General features: G+C 38.2%; 1 protein-coding gene across 14 annotated transcripts in view; it reads right to left on the bottom strand.

The window, feature by feature from the left end:
• HIVEP2 (HIVEP zinc finger 2) overlaps positions 1–18,752 on the bottom strand; it is a 191,528-nt gene that overhangs the window by 113,514 nt on the left and 59,262 nt on the right. The window lies entirely within an intron of this gene.

Genomic DNA, 18,752 nt, shown 5'->3' with positions numbered 1-18,752 from the left:
ATACTCAGCCATACTTAATTTTTCTTCTTTTTCTACAGCCCTTATTTCACATAGACAGTTCCTGAAATTCCACCTCTACTGTGAAATTATCTTGTAGAGTTAGGTCAGTGCTAACTCCTTTATCATCTCTTTCTCCTGTGTATGTAGATTCATATCAAAGTGGATTTAAGTTTCTACACCATAAGCATTTAGTCTGGGAGATTCTCTTTATAAGGCAGAATAGTAATTCCAAAATAAATATGTACTTTGATGCTAAGGACAGCAAGGAGAATAATCGAAAAAGGATGAATATATAAAGCTGTGCAAAGAGCTTTCTCTTTATCTTTACGGTAGGTCCACATCAGGATTTCATTTTACCCTTATGGGGTGAAAGTGCAATGAGCCTCAGCCCAATGTGACTACCTACCCCTTTCTAACTGCTACAATACGATTTCCCTTTGCCAGGAACTATCTTTATAAAAAGTGAAAAAGAAAATAAAAATTAAGCTGTAATTTTTCAGTAGGGATTTTCAGTCCTCCCTGTGGTAAACTGGTGAACAGGAGAAGTTGACAAAACGTAAGATCCAGAGGGATATAAGAAATCCTGGGTAGGGAGGTACTGACTCCAGTATTTCTAACTTGCTGTGGGCAAGCACGGTGGTAGAATTCTTGTAATAAAGAATTGGATGTGTGTGTTAGTGCAAATATTTCTTTTAATCCAAATATACTTATTCAGAAAGCATCACTGTTTATATCAGAAAACAAGGATTTTACTCTTTTGCTATTAGGTACTTACACTGTATTGTTTTTGCTTTGCATGCTATTAGGTATCAAGTTTTGTGTTAATAACTTTATAGAAAGGTTCTGGCCAAACCTGGTGAAGACTACACATCAGTGGCATTTCTTACTCTACAAGCCAGGCAATCATACATCTATTCAACCAGATTGTATTAACTGTCAGTGGTATTTATCACCATGGCACCTAATCTACTATACATTTGGTCAAAGATAAAAAAGTATCTGCCTTGAACTGCCTTCTACAAGCCAGTTGTTATCGTCACAGATTGACTGAAACAGATACGCTTTTGATACACAGGACCTGAACACACTATCTCTCACTCTTCCTCCACCCACTTCAGTGACAGCTTTGGTCAGCAACAGCTGCAGCTGATACATTACTCTACTTGTTTAAGAAAGTGGCATAAATACAGAGATGAGATGACATAAAGCTGCGAATGTTGGACATGGCTCTTATAAAGTTTTCCTGAGCCAACCAAAAAAAACAGGATATGTGCTAAAATAATTTGTATATGCTGCCAGTTACTTGGAAAACATGTGGACAAATATATGCTTTGAGGAACGAATGCATTAATAAAGGTGGATTAGCATGCAAGACTTCATTGCTAGCTTAATGGTTTTAAGGCAAAAAAAAAAAAAAAAAAAATCCCAACAGGATCCCATATGAATTTCTTGAAATGTTGTACTAGAATAGGTCATTTATTTTTGCAGAGGTTCCTAATCTTGTAAATAAAAAGAAATTTCCAACAGTCTCACAGTCACCCACTGAATAACACAGCTTCAAGTCCTATATATTGTCATTTTATACCTCTAATCTGGCATAGGATAGCAACAGAAAGGAAAAATATGCATATAATCTTAAAACTAGAAAGATCACATTGCAAGACTGCTGTGTCAGTAATTTCCGCTTTCAAGAGTTCCACAATGCTTAAACAATAGTTATCCTACCGAGCTACAGTTCACTTAACCTCACAGTCCAGCTGATGATTGATGAAGGGTCAAGAGGGTAGCAGACTTTGGGTGCACAACACTTCAATCCTTTATCAAAAATGGCAAGAGGCCACATACTACAATAACGGAACAAATACTTCCTTTTACCGTACAGTAAATTCCTTCCTCTGATTGGCTAAAGCTTCAGTGCATGGTTCACAAGAACAACAATACATTCTATCATGAGCAAAACACATTTTAAAGAGCAATGACTTAAATCTCGGGCCAAGTAAAATGTCTATATCCCTACAATAATTAAAAACCAGGTGTGTCTATTTGTCTCCTTATGCTAAAATGTCCATGAAGAAGTTCATAAATGGACTTCTGAAATCTAACTCTTCAGCTCATGTTGCATAAATTCTTATTCATCAAGACAAACACACACACACCTATAAAGGCAATTAAACTTTTTGGCATGTGCATGAGAAATATATAGAATGATCTAATTCAATATAGGGTAAACTACAATAATATTTCCATCTTCTAAAAGAAGGAAAAGTTTTTTAAAAGCACTATCCAGATCATTACTATAAATTAATTCAGAATCAGGGGGATACAACTATTTTGAAAGAAAATAAGGAGATAAAACATTATTCCAAATGTGTGAAATTCTGGTTAATTGGATCATATTATGGTAAATGAGAGTTAATCAGAAAACACTTATCCTAACCCATATTGTTGAAAAATCTTATTTTTCATAATCGGTAAGTATTGCCCCCATAAGTATAGCATTTTCTCCTTCTTAGTGTAAGTCTGAACATCAATTCAAATTTGTAGAATAATAGATTTTAGGTTAGGTAGAAGATTTAAATCTAATCTTGAAAATCTTAGATCAGTGGTTCTCGGCTAAGGTTGGTTTTTGCCCCCTAGGGGATATTTGGCAATGTCTAGAGCCATTTTGACTGTCACAACTGGGGAGAGGGAAAACTATGGATATCTATTGGGTAGCTGGCCAGGAATGCTGCTAAGCATCCTACACTGCACATGACAGCCCCTCCACAACAAAATTATCTAGAACCAATGTCAAGATTGAGAAATCCTGGCCTAGATGCTGCTTTAAAAAATAAATTACTGATAGTATGTCATACTTTCTTCTAGTTACCTGCCTTTTCTATGGAAAATAAAGTGTACGTAACAAAAAAAAAAGGGTATTATAGCTAATCAAAATCATATTGCACAAAAACAAATTTACTTTATAAATATATATAGTATATATACTATATATAGTATATATACTATATATACTATATATAAATATATAGTATATAAATATATAGTATATAGTATATAAATACTATATATATATAAATATATATATAGTATCAACTATGTACACATTTCTGACTCAGAGTAAAAAATAATTTCATAAAAATAATGTGTTTGTAATACCCAAATCAATTCAATCTTTACATGTTAACATGTATGAAATAATTATCTAATTTTAAAATTTGTTCTCAGTATTTTAAAAATTCTGAAGTACTATACAGAATTTTCTCTGATCACTTTCCCAAATCTTAACTCACCTGATTTTTAACCTGACAAACAGGACAATCCAACTTTTAAAGCTATTTATAATCCTAGAACCCAGAGAAATAAATGTAAAAGTGTATCACCACCAGCATTAAAAAAGGTATACTGAATCACAATCAGAGTAACCAGTTAAATCAAACTAAGAGTTACATTATATATATTAATTATTTTACTCTATTCGCCAACTTCATTTTATTGACTCAGTGACCCAAAAAAGTCCTGGGTTGAAAGTGTATTAACACTAGTAATCTTGTACAACACATGTTCAACGATTAGATAGATGCTCATCACCTTCCTTCTTAGCAAAAAGAGAAGACTGACACTTAATTTCTCCCGCAGAACACTAATACAGAATGGCCCTTCACAGAGATTGAATGCAAACCTCGCTCAGAGGCCGCAAAGAGAGAGGGGACTCTTAAAACCATCTGGTAGCAGTGACCACTGAACGGCTATGCACGCATGTTCTACACAGCACAGACAGAAGGTCCCTGGATCTCCACCAAAACCCACCTGGGTTTGCAGCAGCCCACACCCTGACACTCCTTTGGGGTTTAGCACCAAAGGTTATTATTGACTTGAACATTTTTATACAGCAGAGAAGGACCCGTGGGTTGGAATGAAGAAATATGGCCAGAATCCAGGAGGTTGCTTCCCCACTGTACACTCACTGACCACAAGCTTGTGAGCCAGTCCTTGAGTGTCTCTGAGGCTCAAAAGCCATGTCTGTAAAATAGGTGTTGTTGGGAGGATTAAATGAAATAAATGTGCATGAAAGAACTTTATAAACTACCAGGCTCTATAAAGCGTGTGAGTTTGTTTTTTTGCGGAATGTACAACAGGGCCTTTACTTCCTCTTTCTCTGACTTCCCATGAGTATCCTCCTGACCCCTTTTATTTCCTCTCAAGAGACAGGTCATCAAACTCAACCAAATCCCATCAGATAGAATCTAAAACAGTCTGAGTGATGCGAATGGTACATTCCATCACTTCAACGTGGAACTCTATTTCTTTGTGTAATCTGTACTGAGTGCCAAGTGCTCTGGGTGCATTACTTCACTTAAGCTTCGCAACAACCCTACCATATGATAATCATCCCTGTTCTACCAGCAGAAAAGTGAAGTACAAAAAGATTTAGAACTCACCTGATATTCACCAAGCTAGAATTGAGGAAACCAGGACAGGAGGCAAGACCATTTAATTCCAGAGCCCACACTCTTCACCATTACCACAAACAACCTCCCGTTTTAAAAATACAGTTATTTCTAAAACCAAATACCAATTTTTGTAAAGTGAGCCTCACAGTGCGCAGAGAACCAAGCAATGCACAATTACCACACCATACAGATATACTGACTCCACTTTGTACACTTACTCTTCCCTACTTTCTCTTGGTCAGGACACTGACAGCAGGACCAGTGAATCCAACATTTTGCCTAAAACATGGTTCTACCAGTCATTTTCTTAGGTTCAAGAAGAAACTCACTTCTCCATTGAGATATTTACAATCATCTCTGATGCTGCAGAGGTGAATTACTGGTATGTTCGGTGAGATGATGCAATCAATGAATATGTGAAAATAATGGTGATAATAATACATGCTTATTCATAATACCTTCCAGGTTACAGAATGCTTCCACTATACATTATCTCACCAGACTGGATCATCCAGCCATGAAGGGAAGAAAAGATTTGCAAGTCTTGTAAAGTAAAAGGCAAGCCAAGTGTCAGAGTACCCAAAGAGAGAACTAGTGACCAAGGTTCTTGCTTATTCATTCTACAACCAAAACTGCAATTTTGGAACTTCTGAAGGACTAGAAAAAAAAAAAACACGTCTTGTGATTCTAAAATAATTTTGAAATATTTTCCTTTTAAGGAAGACAATGAAACAACACAAAAACTTTATTAAAATAATTCTATCTGCATTTTTATATTATAAATATAATCCTAGAAATATAAAATTTACCTTATGGAATACACTGCGTGAATAGATTAGAAGTAACAAAATGACAAAAATACATATTTAGAAAAGTACAATGGCATATGTTTACATTAATACCCTATTTAGCCCCCATTCATATTTACCTTTCATCTCCCAGATAACTAGGAGCCCTTGCAGGCAGTTATAATGACTTAGCTTGCTTATCCCACCTCCTCAGGCTTAATACAGGACTTTATAAGGGACTCAGCTAAGGCATGGATTGGTTAATTGATGGAAATCAGGTACTATAAAATAAATGACACACAGACAAGCAACCCCAAATTCAGCTGAAATGCAACCTTGAGCAAAAGCAAACCACAAATTTAATAGCACTACAAAAAATGCTCCTTCTGAACTTGACAGTTCCCAGTCATTCAGGCCCAGAGTAACACACAGGGAGCAGTCCTCAGAAAGTTCTGTGGTGTCTTCTGAATCACTGCCATTACCCGAGAAAACCCCAGGAAGTGGTTTAACTTAGTAGCTGGACCAGTGCGTAGGTATCAGCTGAAGTCTCTCACACATACAAGTCAGTAACAATGGGGACATTGTGAAACCAAGAATAATCTTCCTTATCTTTAGTAGTTTGGGAAATCATTTCTAACTCAATGAGTATTTAACTTGTGAACAAGTCAAATGGTTAATTATTCACTGAGAGTTCAGTAATTAATCTGTGTTAGATCAAATATCATCAGATCTGAATAACATAAGGATGTCCGATGTCTGGAACAATGAGTCTTTGGAATCGCTTCCATAAAGCAGCAATCTTTCCTAAACAGTTACGACCCACAAAGAACAAAGCCTAAATGCAGGCAGCTGCTGGCAAAAAACTAATCAAAATGGACTGCGATCTCATAAAACCTTTCAAAGTCAGTTTATTTTAAAATATAAGTTGATGCCATCTTTTTCTGCTCCAGCAAATGGTTGGTGCAAACCACAGTAAGATTAGGTAAAATTCCAGCTGCTGACAAATCTGGGTGGTGGCAAGCCAGTGAGCTTACCCAGAAAAAAACCATGTAATGTCAAGAGTCTATCCTCACGTCTTCATCTAACAACTAAAGGAAAAGGTCCAAGACGTCCTGCCGAACCAAAACTAAGAGATGTTGTGATCCACCTAAACCCAGAGACCTGAACTAAATAGCTAACTCTTTTCTGAGACAGAAGTTAGTTTTTTAATGGCCACGATTGAGAGTCATAAAAGGAAGTTATGATTTCATGCAGTATTAGGTTTCTTAACAGTTCATAAATTTCCCACTGGACATTTTTCAATGTATCATCCCAGTGGTCAGCACCCTTTTTGGCTGATTTGACTATTGTTTTTCTACATTCCCAGCATCCACAATCCCAACCTCTGGAAATATTAATTCTCTAAAATATCTAACAAAGTCACAAGGGCAACCATAAGACACAACTTTTACCCAAAACAACAATCCTATTAACAAGAATCTGCAATTCCACTTCTAAAGCATTACACAACAACTCTTTTACACATACCACATATCTTTGACCCAAGCAAGAGCCTGCTGCACAGAAACAGAACAGATTCGCCTGCCTTCAATACTCAGCAGTATATGTACCAAGAGCTCTCCAGCTCTCCTGTGCAAAGCCACATCCACCTTTTAGGAAATCCTTTATATCTCCTCATCAGGAAAAAAAAAAAAAATGGCTATTCGCCCCCAATCCAAACAAGACATTTAATGAGGCAGGCTTTTTTTTTCATGTCTCTACTTTCCCAAAAGAAATGGATTCCTCAAAAACAAGCTGTTTATTCAAAATAGCAAATTCTGGGATGGACTGCGAATTAATCCAATCACCGATATTATTTTGAACACCAATACTATTGACTAGTAAATGATGTACACCATGATTTATCATGGGCTACTAAGTGTCTTTTATGTTATTAAAACTTAAAAAATCATTATAACCATATTTGACTAAATTATTTGAAAACAATTAATCCGTGAATGGAATATATGATTATTCTCCATTTTGAGCACACATTTTCCAGCCATTCTGGAATGAGAGAAATACACCATTTGTGTATACTGAATTAGGCATGATCATATAGCATTAAGTTCCTGTATTACATGAAAAAACAAACCTTCTCCCCATTACCTCTTCCTATCCTGGCCCATGGGAATTTTACAAACAGCCTCCCACAGGATGATAATAAATAAATTAATACATTCATAAAAAAAATAGATGACGTGTTCCCTAGCTCCTGAATTTTTTTTAAGTGGACCAATGATTCTTCTAATTATCTAAGGAGTGAGTAACATCCTTCTAAAATAATGGGTTTTCTGGGATCTGATCAACATCAAAAGGAACACACAGTTGCACCAATCCCTGAGCAGTAAGCATGACTTCGGTCTGAAATAGGAGGACACACTGTACTTAAATTGACCCACTACAAATGGTTCCCCTCCACTCAGCCATTTGCTATTAAAAGAACCAAGCTGTTCTGAAGATAAGCAGGAAGAGGATATTCAAAACGTGTAGGCGGGATATTTTCACAGAGCTTCTCTGAATTCCAAATACCTGAACAAACTGAACCGATTTAAAAACCCAATTCAAGTTTTTAAACCTGAGTTAATAATAAAAAAAAAAAGTTCACTTCCTTTTTCAACTACTCATGAATAAATCTTTATATAAAAATTTAAATGGAACAAAAATCTGTAACAAAACTTTTGGTTAGGTTGCTTACAAATGTTTTCAAAACATCATGATACCAGAAGTCTAAATTTCCATTTTTAGATTTTTTTTTTTCTCCAGCTCAGGCTTAACAAAGATATACCTGTTTGGTTGCTTTTTTAAAAAATCTGTTTTTGTCCCATATAAATTAGTAAGCAGGCCAAGCATGATTACTGTTTTGAAATCAGTGTTTTTGGGAGACAGCATGCCCTTATTGAATTATAAGAGACGTACTGAGTATAGCCCAAATGCTATCACTACAGAGGTTCAAAAGAGTTATAACTCTAAACCATAGCCCTATGCCTAAGGGCTAACAACTAGGACAGGCAAGATGTGTATACATAAAACAGTTACACTCTTCTACAAGGGGCAGAGTCAAAAGAGAAGAAGGAAAATTATTGACAAATGCAGCCAGCAAGGACCAAAAAGAAGGACACTCAGGAGGGAAGAGAATGAGCAAAGTCCTCAAGATCTGAATAAACAGGGTCCATTTATAGCATATTAAGGAGGTCAACTAGACTGGATCAGAGGACTTAGAGACACGATAAGAATTAAAACTGGCTAGGTAGGGTGGGGTTAGAGGTCACCTGTCCTGACACCTTTGGTTTACAGATAAGGAAGCTAGGCTCAAAGCCGTGAATGAGTCAACAAATTCTTTAAGCGCTTCCTATACACTATCCACTCTACTAGGCACTGAGATGGGGAGGTGAATAATGAAATGTCAGGATCTCAGGGAACCCACACTGAGGACAGACAGACAAAAAACACATCAACTAATAAGTTGATCATTTCAGATTCTGAACATTTCTAAGAAGTAAAAAATGCAATAAAACCTGAACTAGGGATGGATAAAGGAAACTGCTCAAATATGGGACCCGGATGGCCTGTCCAAAGAAGTAACATTTGAGTTGAGACTTGAACAATGAGAAAGAGCCATGCAGGGGAGATGCAGGTAAAAAGCACGGCAAGCAGGAAAAACAGTAAGAGCAAAGACAGAGACAAAAACGAGCTGAGCAAGTTTAAGGAACAGAATGAAGGCCATTGTGACTGGAACCTAACTGGGAATGGGGTGTGTAGAGGGAAATGAGCTCAAAGAAGCAGAACCCTATGGGTCATGGTGAATAGCTTGGATTTTATCCTAAAGGTAAGGAGAATGAATCCATTAGAGAATTTTTAGCAAGGAACGGTATTACACAATTCATATTTAATAGGCTACTCTGGGGAGTGTGGAGTCAGGGAAGACTGTTAAAAGCTTTTGCAGCATACAAGGCCAGATGCTGGTGGCCTGGACCGAGACTATAGCAGAGCAGAGAGTAAGAAAGCATGACATTCAGCGTGTATTTTGGAGAGACAGCCAGAAGTACTTACTGGATTAAATGTGAGTCTTTAGGGAAGGAGAGGAATCCAGGATGAGTTCTGGAATTATGGCCTGAGTAACAAACATAGTTGATTTCGTGAAACATGGTTCTGTTTAGTGAAATGGAAAGTTTTGGTGGGGGAGCACAGCTGTAGGCAGGGAGACACTGATAGTTCTCTTTCACCTATTTCAACTTTGATATGGCCATTGGACAGCCAAGTGCATGGGTTTAGGAGGAATACAGGTTGAGAACTCCTGATAAGATCCATTAATGAAAACAAAACTTTGAAAATTATTAGCATATTGATGATATTCTAAACCATGCTGAGATATCTGCTAGAAAGACAGTGTAGATAAAGAAGTTAAGAGGATTTAGGTAGAACCCTAGGGGAGTACAACACTTAGGGGAAGCCTAGCAAAGAAGACAGAGAGGGCTAGATGGGGAAAGTGCAGAGTCATGGAAGCCGGGAGGATTATGCATTTCATTAAACAAGGCAGAGTGGGCACCGGTTCAAAATGTTGTTAAGAGTTGAGAAGATGAAGACAAAGAATGACCACCAGCTTTGGGAAGATATATGAGAGGTGAGGAACTTAAGAGAGTTAGTAAAGATAGATAAATTTGAGCGGTTTTAGTGAACAGTAACGTTTCCAGGGTCACAAAGGAAGTTAAAGGCCAAGCAATTTAAAGCAGGTCTCTGGATTCTACTTCCTGTGCTATTTTTGTTGCTCTAAGCTACCTTTCATCCTATGGACAATAAAGACCCTCTGAAGAACTTTGAGCAGGAAAGAGGGGTGCTGAAAGAGAGTCACTGTAAAATTAATCTGATAGCAGTGTGTGAGATCAATTCGAGATAGAAGCTTCCATAGGAGACAGGTGCAGGGATGAGAGCCTGCATTGGCAGACAGCAAGAATGAAGAGGAATAAGCCACAGAGACAGCTCCAAAGAATGCGCAAGGCCAGGGAAAGTTAGAATGATTCCCAGTGAGTGCCTGCTGCTCATCCCAAGAATCATTCAACATGACAGGAGAAAATCAAGTGGTAAAATGCAAAAGGGCTAAGCACTTTTGAAAGATTCTATTATATGTTGCACAATGCCTATATTTATACAGAAGGCATAGGTCAGGAGTGGTGGCTCACACCTGTAACCCCAGCACTTTGAGAGACCGAGGCAGGTGGGTCACTTGAACCCAAGAGTTTAAGACCAGTCTGGGCAAATCCCATCTTCACACACACCCCAAAAAATGCAAAAATTAGTTGAGCATGATGGCATGGGCCTGTAATCTCGCTACTTAGGAGGCTGAGGTGAAAGGAGCACTTGAGCCCAGGAAGTTGAGATTGCAGTAAGCTGAGATGGCACCACTGCACTCCAGCCAGTGCAGAAGAGCGATACCCTGTCTCAAAATAAATAATAAATAAATAGTAAAAAAGTGTAACAGTTTCTACAAAAGTATTAACTTTGTATATTTTTGTCCTTTTCTTTATTATCATATATTATCACTTTTATCATTGCTAATGCTTTGAACAAAATATAAGCTAGTCTTCTTAGCTATCTTTACTGTGTAGTCCAACATGTGCACTAACAAGCTCATGAAGTACATATATGTTTAGTGTTAATCAATAATGCCCTCTTTAATTATTCAAGTTTTATTAGGTGACCAGCTAAGTGACTAAGACCAAGTAAAGAAAATATGGCCACAATATAAATCAGTATTTCTAATGAATACCACATGACAAATTTTTATTTAATTCCCTAGAAAGTAAATAATGTAATATCATAGTTCAGAATTGAAATTCCTTCTCCAGAACATTTCCATTCAACACTATTTAGGACTTATACAGCTTTGCTGCTGCTCTAAAATGTTTTACTACCAAAGTCCAAATTGTATCTCATTCCAATGTATTGTATATAATTATATACCTTTGGTTAAATTAGAGAAAATAAAGAGAAAAAAAAATCAAGAGTTTGGCCATTGAGCTGTTCATATTCCTCAACTGACTGAGCTTTTAATTCCAACATGTGAAAGGCACTAGAAAAGTTAGGAGATCTCCCAAGATCTTAGCCTCCTGAGACTACACTATTGTTCCCAAAAGAAATACACTTGTACAAGAGAGTGGAAAACAATGAGGGTTATAACATGGGCTTGTAAAATATTACAACTATTCTTTAGCTTTTGTGATTAGAATGATGCATTCCTTAATCATGGAAATGCAACTGAAAGAATGCAAAGGCAAAATTTCCAAAGAGGTACTGGGATTACGTGTGTGTGTCTTAACATGGAGCCCAAAAGGTGATGCAGCCCTCTTCCAGTATATCATCTAACTAATCCTCATGAACGTATTTCCATGATCGATTTTTATAGGAGTAGAAGCAATCTTGATATTCTTGACAACTGTCAGGCATATTTCTGATATCATTTAAACTTCTGATGCAGTAAATTGTCTCCAAAAACTCTGTCAAAATCCACATGACATTGGCTTCAGTACAATGAGAAAATGATGGAAACAGAGTGTACTCTAAAATCACGTTAACACAGACTCATTAATCACTGCATTGCTAACAAATGTTCCCGATTTCAACATGTATTTCAAAGCACAGCTCTACACCCTTCTGTATACATAATTTTCCAAAACGATTCACATCTAAGTGGCAACAAATTTATACATCCATTACGATAACAACTGAGAATACATTTTGAGACAAGTATTCAGACTTAAGAGTTTCTCTGGGTGTGAATTTATGAATTCAAAGCCTGTTTCTCGCCTTACTGGTGAGAGCAGCTGAAGCAAGAAGGGATGGTGCCGGCAGCGGTCAAAAGCCGTCCATAACCTCATGCAAAGTCAGTGGCAACCCTCTCCAAGTTCCATATGAGACAAGCAGGCACTGAGGATGACATCAGGAAGTACAGAGTGTTTTCTGTGCCTCCCCAGATGTCCTGGCAGGAGACAGGCTTTTCCCAATCTAAGGGAAAACAAGCCAGGAAATGTGTTTCAGTTGACAGCCCCAGATCACAACTTCTGAGTGGTGATAAAAAGTGACTGTAGGGACACTGAGAGGCCTCTCTGCAATCCTGCTGGGAATGAAGGCACCTCGCCTCATCATCCTAATTACAGAAATCTTAGGGTTAGAATGGAGATGGGGCTCCAAGGTGAGGCCATGGTGTGGGGCAATGGCCCTTGGACATGAACTCAAAAGACTGGATATCTATTTCTGGCTCTGCCACTCATGAACTGTGTGGCCCTGGACATGTAATCTAACATGTCTGCTCCTCTATTATGTTATTTATAAACTTAGAAAAAGTGAAACATATATCCTCACTATCATATGGCTTTTGTAAGAACTCAATGAGACTCTGTGTGCAAGAGTCATTGGTAAATTATGAAAGCCTGAGAAAATGGAGATTTCTCACTTTATGGAAGGGCATACCCTTTATACTGTAGGCAATGGGTAGTCAGTGAAGCTTTTAGATCTTCACAGTAACCTATTAAATATGATGTTTTAAGAAGATGAGCCTTGCAGTGGAATAAGAAACTGAACACAGAGTAATTTGAGTCAGGAGCTTTTGAAGAAGAACATGGATGGGAAGAATATGGATGTTGAATGTTGAGCACAGGGTCAATAATAAATAAGAAATGATAGTTCTCTGAGTACCTGTTAAACTCCATCCTCCAACTTCTTGAGCCCTCCACTGGCATTGCAAATTCAACCCCATTATCTGCTTGACCTACTCCTTCTCTATCTCAGACTCAGATCCCCACTTGATAATGCAAGACCCCCTTCTCTCATTGGTTTTCACTTCTTCACAGCTGCTATAGTGGCTCTTTGCTCCCACGTTGACTTGGGTCCCTGATTCTCAACCATCGCAGGCCATCTGACTTCAGCTGTCTGAGCAGCTGCAGATCACGCAGTCAGATACTTCATTAACACCCTTCACAGGCTTCCTCAGTCTCTTCTCCAGGCAGCCTTCCAGCCTCCTTCTGACTCTCCCATGCCCCTCTCCAAACACAGCTCACCCCCAGGCTATGTTCCATTTCCCTGGTTTAAACTGCAGTCCCAGCAAAAGTCACTCAATAGTGCCACCTGGGCTGTGATTGCTGACTTCCAATAAATTCTTTGAGGACCAACACTATGTCTTGTTCGTATCGTTTCTACAGGGACTAGCACAGAACCTGGCATATGGAATACCCTCAACTGAACACTGATTTCAGTGAATGAAATTGATAATTTGGAAACTATAATTCATCTCTCCTATAACGGTACTTTTCTTGGCTTCCACCTACCCCCTCACTACTCCTCTTAATCATCTTTATTAGACTCTATTTTCCGTTCTGTCCCCAAAGCAGGAATATTTCCCAGGATTCTAAACTCAGCTCTCAGATTCTCTCTTTGCTGTCTCTCCAGCAGAGAGCAGTTCCCACCAGCAAACACAGTAGAATGTCAAGACATTTCAGATATTCGCCCTCACTAGGATCCAAATTCAATCCTCCTGCCAACAACCCCACAATTTACACCCTCCCCCAGAGGGTGAAGCCACACCAAAATATTGACTCCAATGAGAAGGAACAAAGATCAGAGAGGAATCGGACCCTCCCAGTGGAGACAGCTGAGCCTCAAGTGAGACTGACAGGCAAGACTTTGCCACCAGACACAGTCACCAATGTGTCCTACATTGATGACAAAGAAGCCTCTCTTCTCAGGGATCACTGCTTGCCTTTAAAAGTCCAGGTTCTGTGAGGCCTAGGAGCCTTATACCTTTAAGGGCATTTGGTGTCCTCTCTTTCAGACAGTCTTCCACATCCGAGAAAGGTTTGCTTCAGCACTTCATTACAAACAGGGAAAGTGGCCTTACACCTCTGAGACCCTAGCCCAAACCTGCCCATTTGGCCCGTGTGGTCTAGGCTCTCTTTGATCAAGTCCGCAGGCAAAGTTCAGCCTACAACTGGGTCCTTCCATCCATCAATGCCCGGCACAATTTGAGGCCACAATCACAACTGCAGGTTCCTCACACCCCTATCTCGACAGAACAGTGATATAAAATAAAATGTGTCTTCTCCCCAGCAGTTCTGGCCTCTATTATTGGGATTTCCATTCCTTGAACCACTGGGTTCAAATGTAAGGCATCTTTGACATCGTTAGCACTCTGTTTGGATCAAGCAGAAGATGTCACTTTTTTTCCCCATACTAGACTCAAGTTTCTTGAGGGAAGAAGTTTTTATCTTATGCTTTATGGTTAAAATGCACAGATCCTTTTTCATGGTTTTACCATATATTTCTGGACTTTCTTAAGCTTGTTCCCTCAGGAGGGAAATAAATTCTTTATTGGACTATGCCATGAGGCCTATGAATACCTCTCCACTCATAAAAAACTAACCTAAATAACAGAAGGAAACAATTTTTGATATGGCCTTACCCAGTTCACACGGAGTCAGGCTGTGATTTTATGGAAAATGAGGCGCTTGTGGGCAATTAGTTATTTAAATATCTATCAATCATCATATCAATAATTTTTAAATGTCCAGTAAAAAGTATAAAAGTTTGCAAAGAGAATTTTTTAAGAAAAAATCTGCAGCAAGTGAAGTAATTCCAAGAAAAATGCACCGAGACAACTAGAGCAACCAGTTTTGAGACACCGTAAGAATGGCCCTACACATGTTATTAGAGTACATTCCAGTGCATCCTTTAGTTCTGAGGCAATCAGAGAGTGTCATCTAACTTTGGTGTCATTAGAAGAATGCCTTTAATAAAAATTGTTGGACCTGGGTTCTGTCATCTGTATTTGAAAATATGGTCTCTGAGGTCCTGCTTTCAGCTGTCAGGATAGTTAGATCTCACAGATCTCCTTCTCTCATAGAAAATATATCTTCTTCCAAGTAAAAAGAGTAGGAATAAAATACTTCCACTAAAATGCATTTATCTCTATGTACCATGCCTCCCTAGAGATCTATGTCTCTCGCTGAGTTCCTAGCCTCATGTACTATGACAGTCCTTCCTAAAAGCACCACTCAACATGAGCTGCTAGTCCTGCTGACTCAAATGATGACATCTTGTTATAGAAATCTGAGTGCCTCATGGTGGATCTACACATCAGTTACTGACAGCCACTGCCAATCTCTGTCACAGGAAGATTAAGATAACACAGTCAAGCTGTAAACACTGCCCTAACTAATTATCAGAGTTTGTTACCATTATCAGGGCTGCAGGAGGACTCTACCCAGAGTAACCACGCTGACCCCTGACATCTTACATATGAGGTCAGAGTCTTTCAGCTCCTAAGCCCCAGAAGACAAGCTCCAGTGAGCAGAGATTATCCTTAAGCCACTGTCAACACAATGTGTAATTTTGAGTATAAAGCCCATCCGTTTATTAGGCCTCATATTCCTCACCTATAAAACAACTACGGTGAAGTCTGAAACATCTTAAAACTTGTATCATCATTAAGAATAATTCCTACAACTAAAGAGTCATCAATACCGTTAACTCACTGATTACATAAAAAAGAATTGGAAGAGGCAGGGTGCAGTGGCTCATGCCTGTAATGCCAGCACTTTGGGAGGCCAAGGTGGGAGGATCACTTGAAGTCAGGAGTTTGAGATCTACCTGGCCAAAATAGTAAGATCCCATCTCCACTAAATAAATAAATAAATAGCTGGGAGTGGTGGTGAGCACCTGTAGTTCTAGCTACTCAGGAGGCTGGGGCAGGAGGATCACTTGAGCTCAGGAAGTCAAGGCTACAATGAACTATGATCCTGCCACTGCACTCCAGCCTGGGTGACAAAGTAAGACCCTGTCTCTATTAAAAAGAGAAAGGAAAGGTAGGGGTAGGGAGGGAGAGTAGTGGAGGAAAAGAAAGAATCATATATACCCTCCCAGAATGAGCTTTAGCAATGGCTCATTCCATTGTTCTGACACTGTCAATTAGGTATCTTCCTAATTTTGAGAGTTTTTCTTTATCGTTTACATGATGCTGGTATAATGAACCTTTAAGAAGGTAAAATTAAGTGTCACATTACCTCAGTATTTTAGACTGGTTTTTGGTGTTAGCTTCACTCTCTTAAACTCTGCAACATAACAGGAAGCCTAGTGAAAGAGCCACATATTAACCAGGAAACTCTATCAGCTGCACTGACCAAAGTTGATAAACTAATCACCCATACTACATTCAAATAGTCTGATCATCCATAAGTAATAAAAGTGTCTCCATAGAAACCAAGTATACAGTAAAATCTGCTCTGAGCACAGGATCTACTTGAACAAAAAGACTTCACTTCAAGCCAAGATTTTGCTCTAACTTAGGTTTACGCATTATCATACACAGATACCATTAGATATCACTCCTTTGAATTTCACAGTCCTGAATATTACAAAAAGCTCTGCACATGGAGAGAGGAAGTGGTGGGGGGAGTTTTGGGAGAAAAGATTTGCATATGTAGTTATAAAAATACCAAAGCAGATTCCATGCTAAGCTCCGCCAAAAAGAGAACTACTGGTGCCCATCAGCACTCAGCCTTGAAATTATATTCTCTTCTCCAAGCAGAAGCAGTCATCAGATTATCAAAATGAGGTTATCCTGACTAAATTCAAATAGTTCTTATACGGAATAAGCACAATGCAATCAACAGACAAGCAGCTATTTCCTTCCCACACAAACTATAATCTTTTGTGAAATATATTTTTAATGAAGAATACATAACCTCCTACGTGTTTACCTCTGCCCTCACACTCCTCCACATAAAAGCACACATACATTTTAAAGAAAGGGAGAAGAATTTTATAACTTCTAAAAACATTCCTTACAATGTAAGGCAAAGAACAGTAACATCTGAATTAACGCTTAAATATATTTTTTTCATATAGTGTGATGCTTATGAAAGTAAAGCTAGTCTCCAGTGCCTTCTCATGGAAAGTACAATAAAATCGACATAAACAATGGATCTCACCGATATTTTAATAACTCCTTTCTAATTAGACGCATCATGAAGGCTTAATTCATTCAACTACTAATGACTCAAAACTCACAGAGCTCTGAGTTTAAGCTTTTGCAAATTTCAAATTATAAATTTCTTGTTATGAATCATCTTGCTTATTCAAGAAGCAAGTTTTCAAAAGGAAGGTTTTCTTTGTAGGTGATGTTCATAGTGACAGTCATTTTTCTTTCTCCTTCAATCACTTGAATTTTAAATGTCTAAAATTGAAACAATACGGCTTGATGGGTGAAACATTTTTGCCATTAGGATAGCTGATTTGAAATGAGGCTATAAAAGTAATTTTGAATGTTCATGCCCACTTAACAGAATTGTAAAGCAGACAGAAGTTTAAAAATCTCTTTTTTCACTAGGGCTTTTTTATCCTACACACAATATCTGCTTGAGGGTACTGGATTCTGGGATGTATCTCATAATTTGGTTTTTAGGAGGCAAACCATTAAGAAATTAATTACAGTGACAAGTAGTCTTGGTAATCTCTTACATTAAGGGAATATGCCTCTGTTCTGGAAACAAAAAATGAATAAAACTTGGTAAGCCAAAATCAGTGTCTTTAAAAAAAAAAAAAAGCCTTAAAAGATCACAAAACCAATTTTGTCTAGATGTGTGAATGATGTAATCCTATTATACTTAACGGAGCATTTAATTTTGTCTAATTGTCATTAAAAAGAATAATAATCGCTGAAGAGGTAGACTAAACAAACATAGACAGACCAGTGTTGTTTCATTCACACCTAAACTACACCCCATCAGAAAAAAAACCTTGTCTCCCTAATGCAACACATGGTCAAAATTACTTTTGCAAACAAAGTAGCCGAAGGGAAGGATAGAGACAGGAAGAGGAAGAAGAGGAAAAGAAGGAAACGGAGGAGTTAGGAAGAGAGACTAGGAAAAAAGTTTGGGAGATAGACACCCTTATCCAAAAGCAAATGTAGCTGCTAAAAGACTGGTGACTAAATCTCACTGCATCCAGTTCAGGACCCTTATTCACATGTGTGTAAGAAAGAGGTAGGGAAAAGCAAGACAATGAAAAAACACATTTGTGCATTCGGTTATAATGCATTTTCACACACATACACAAATGCACCACTCTGCTCCCCAAAGCATGCTGATAAGGGGTGCAGGTTAACTTTAAAAATCACCTCCAGATAGATACCCAAGCATATTGAGATGAAAAACAATAGTAAATTCCTACATGTCGCTAGGAATGCTGGCACACCTTTAAATTCAAAACCTCTTGTTTTTACACAGGATTGTGATAGTCCAGTTGCTCATGGACTGATCTAAATGATTTGGAAAGCAAAATCTTAGCTAACTGAATAAAACCCAATGCCTTCTCCAGTGCACCCCATGGAGTTACTCCGTGCAGCCTATGGCAAGGTTCTGACTGTCCGCTTCCTTAGGTCCAGGAAATGCACCTTTCCCCACAAGCAGCCACGGAGGAGGGCTAA

The sequence above is a fragment of the Saimiri boliviensis genome, chromosome 4, assembly GCF_048565385.1.
Source record: "Saimiri boliviensis isolate mSaiBol1 chromosome 4, mSaiBol1.pri, whole genome shotgun sequence".
NCBI lineage: Eukaryota > Metazoa > Chordata > Mammalia > Primates > Cebidae > Saimiri > Saimiri boliviensis.
Note: the sequence above shows the minus strand (reverse complement) of the source record. Positions and strands in the feature narration are given on the sequence as shown.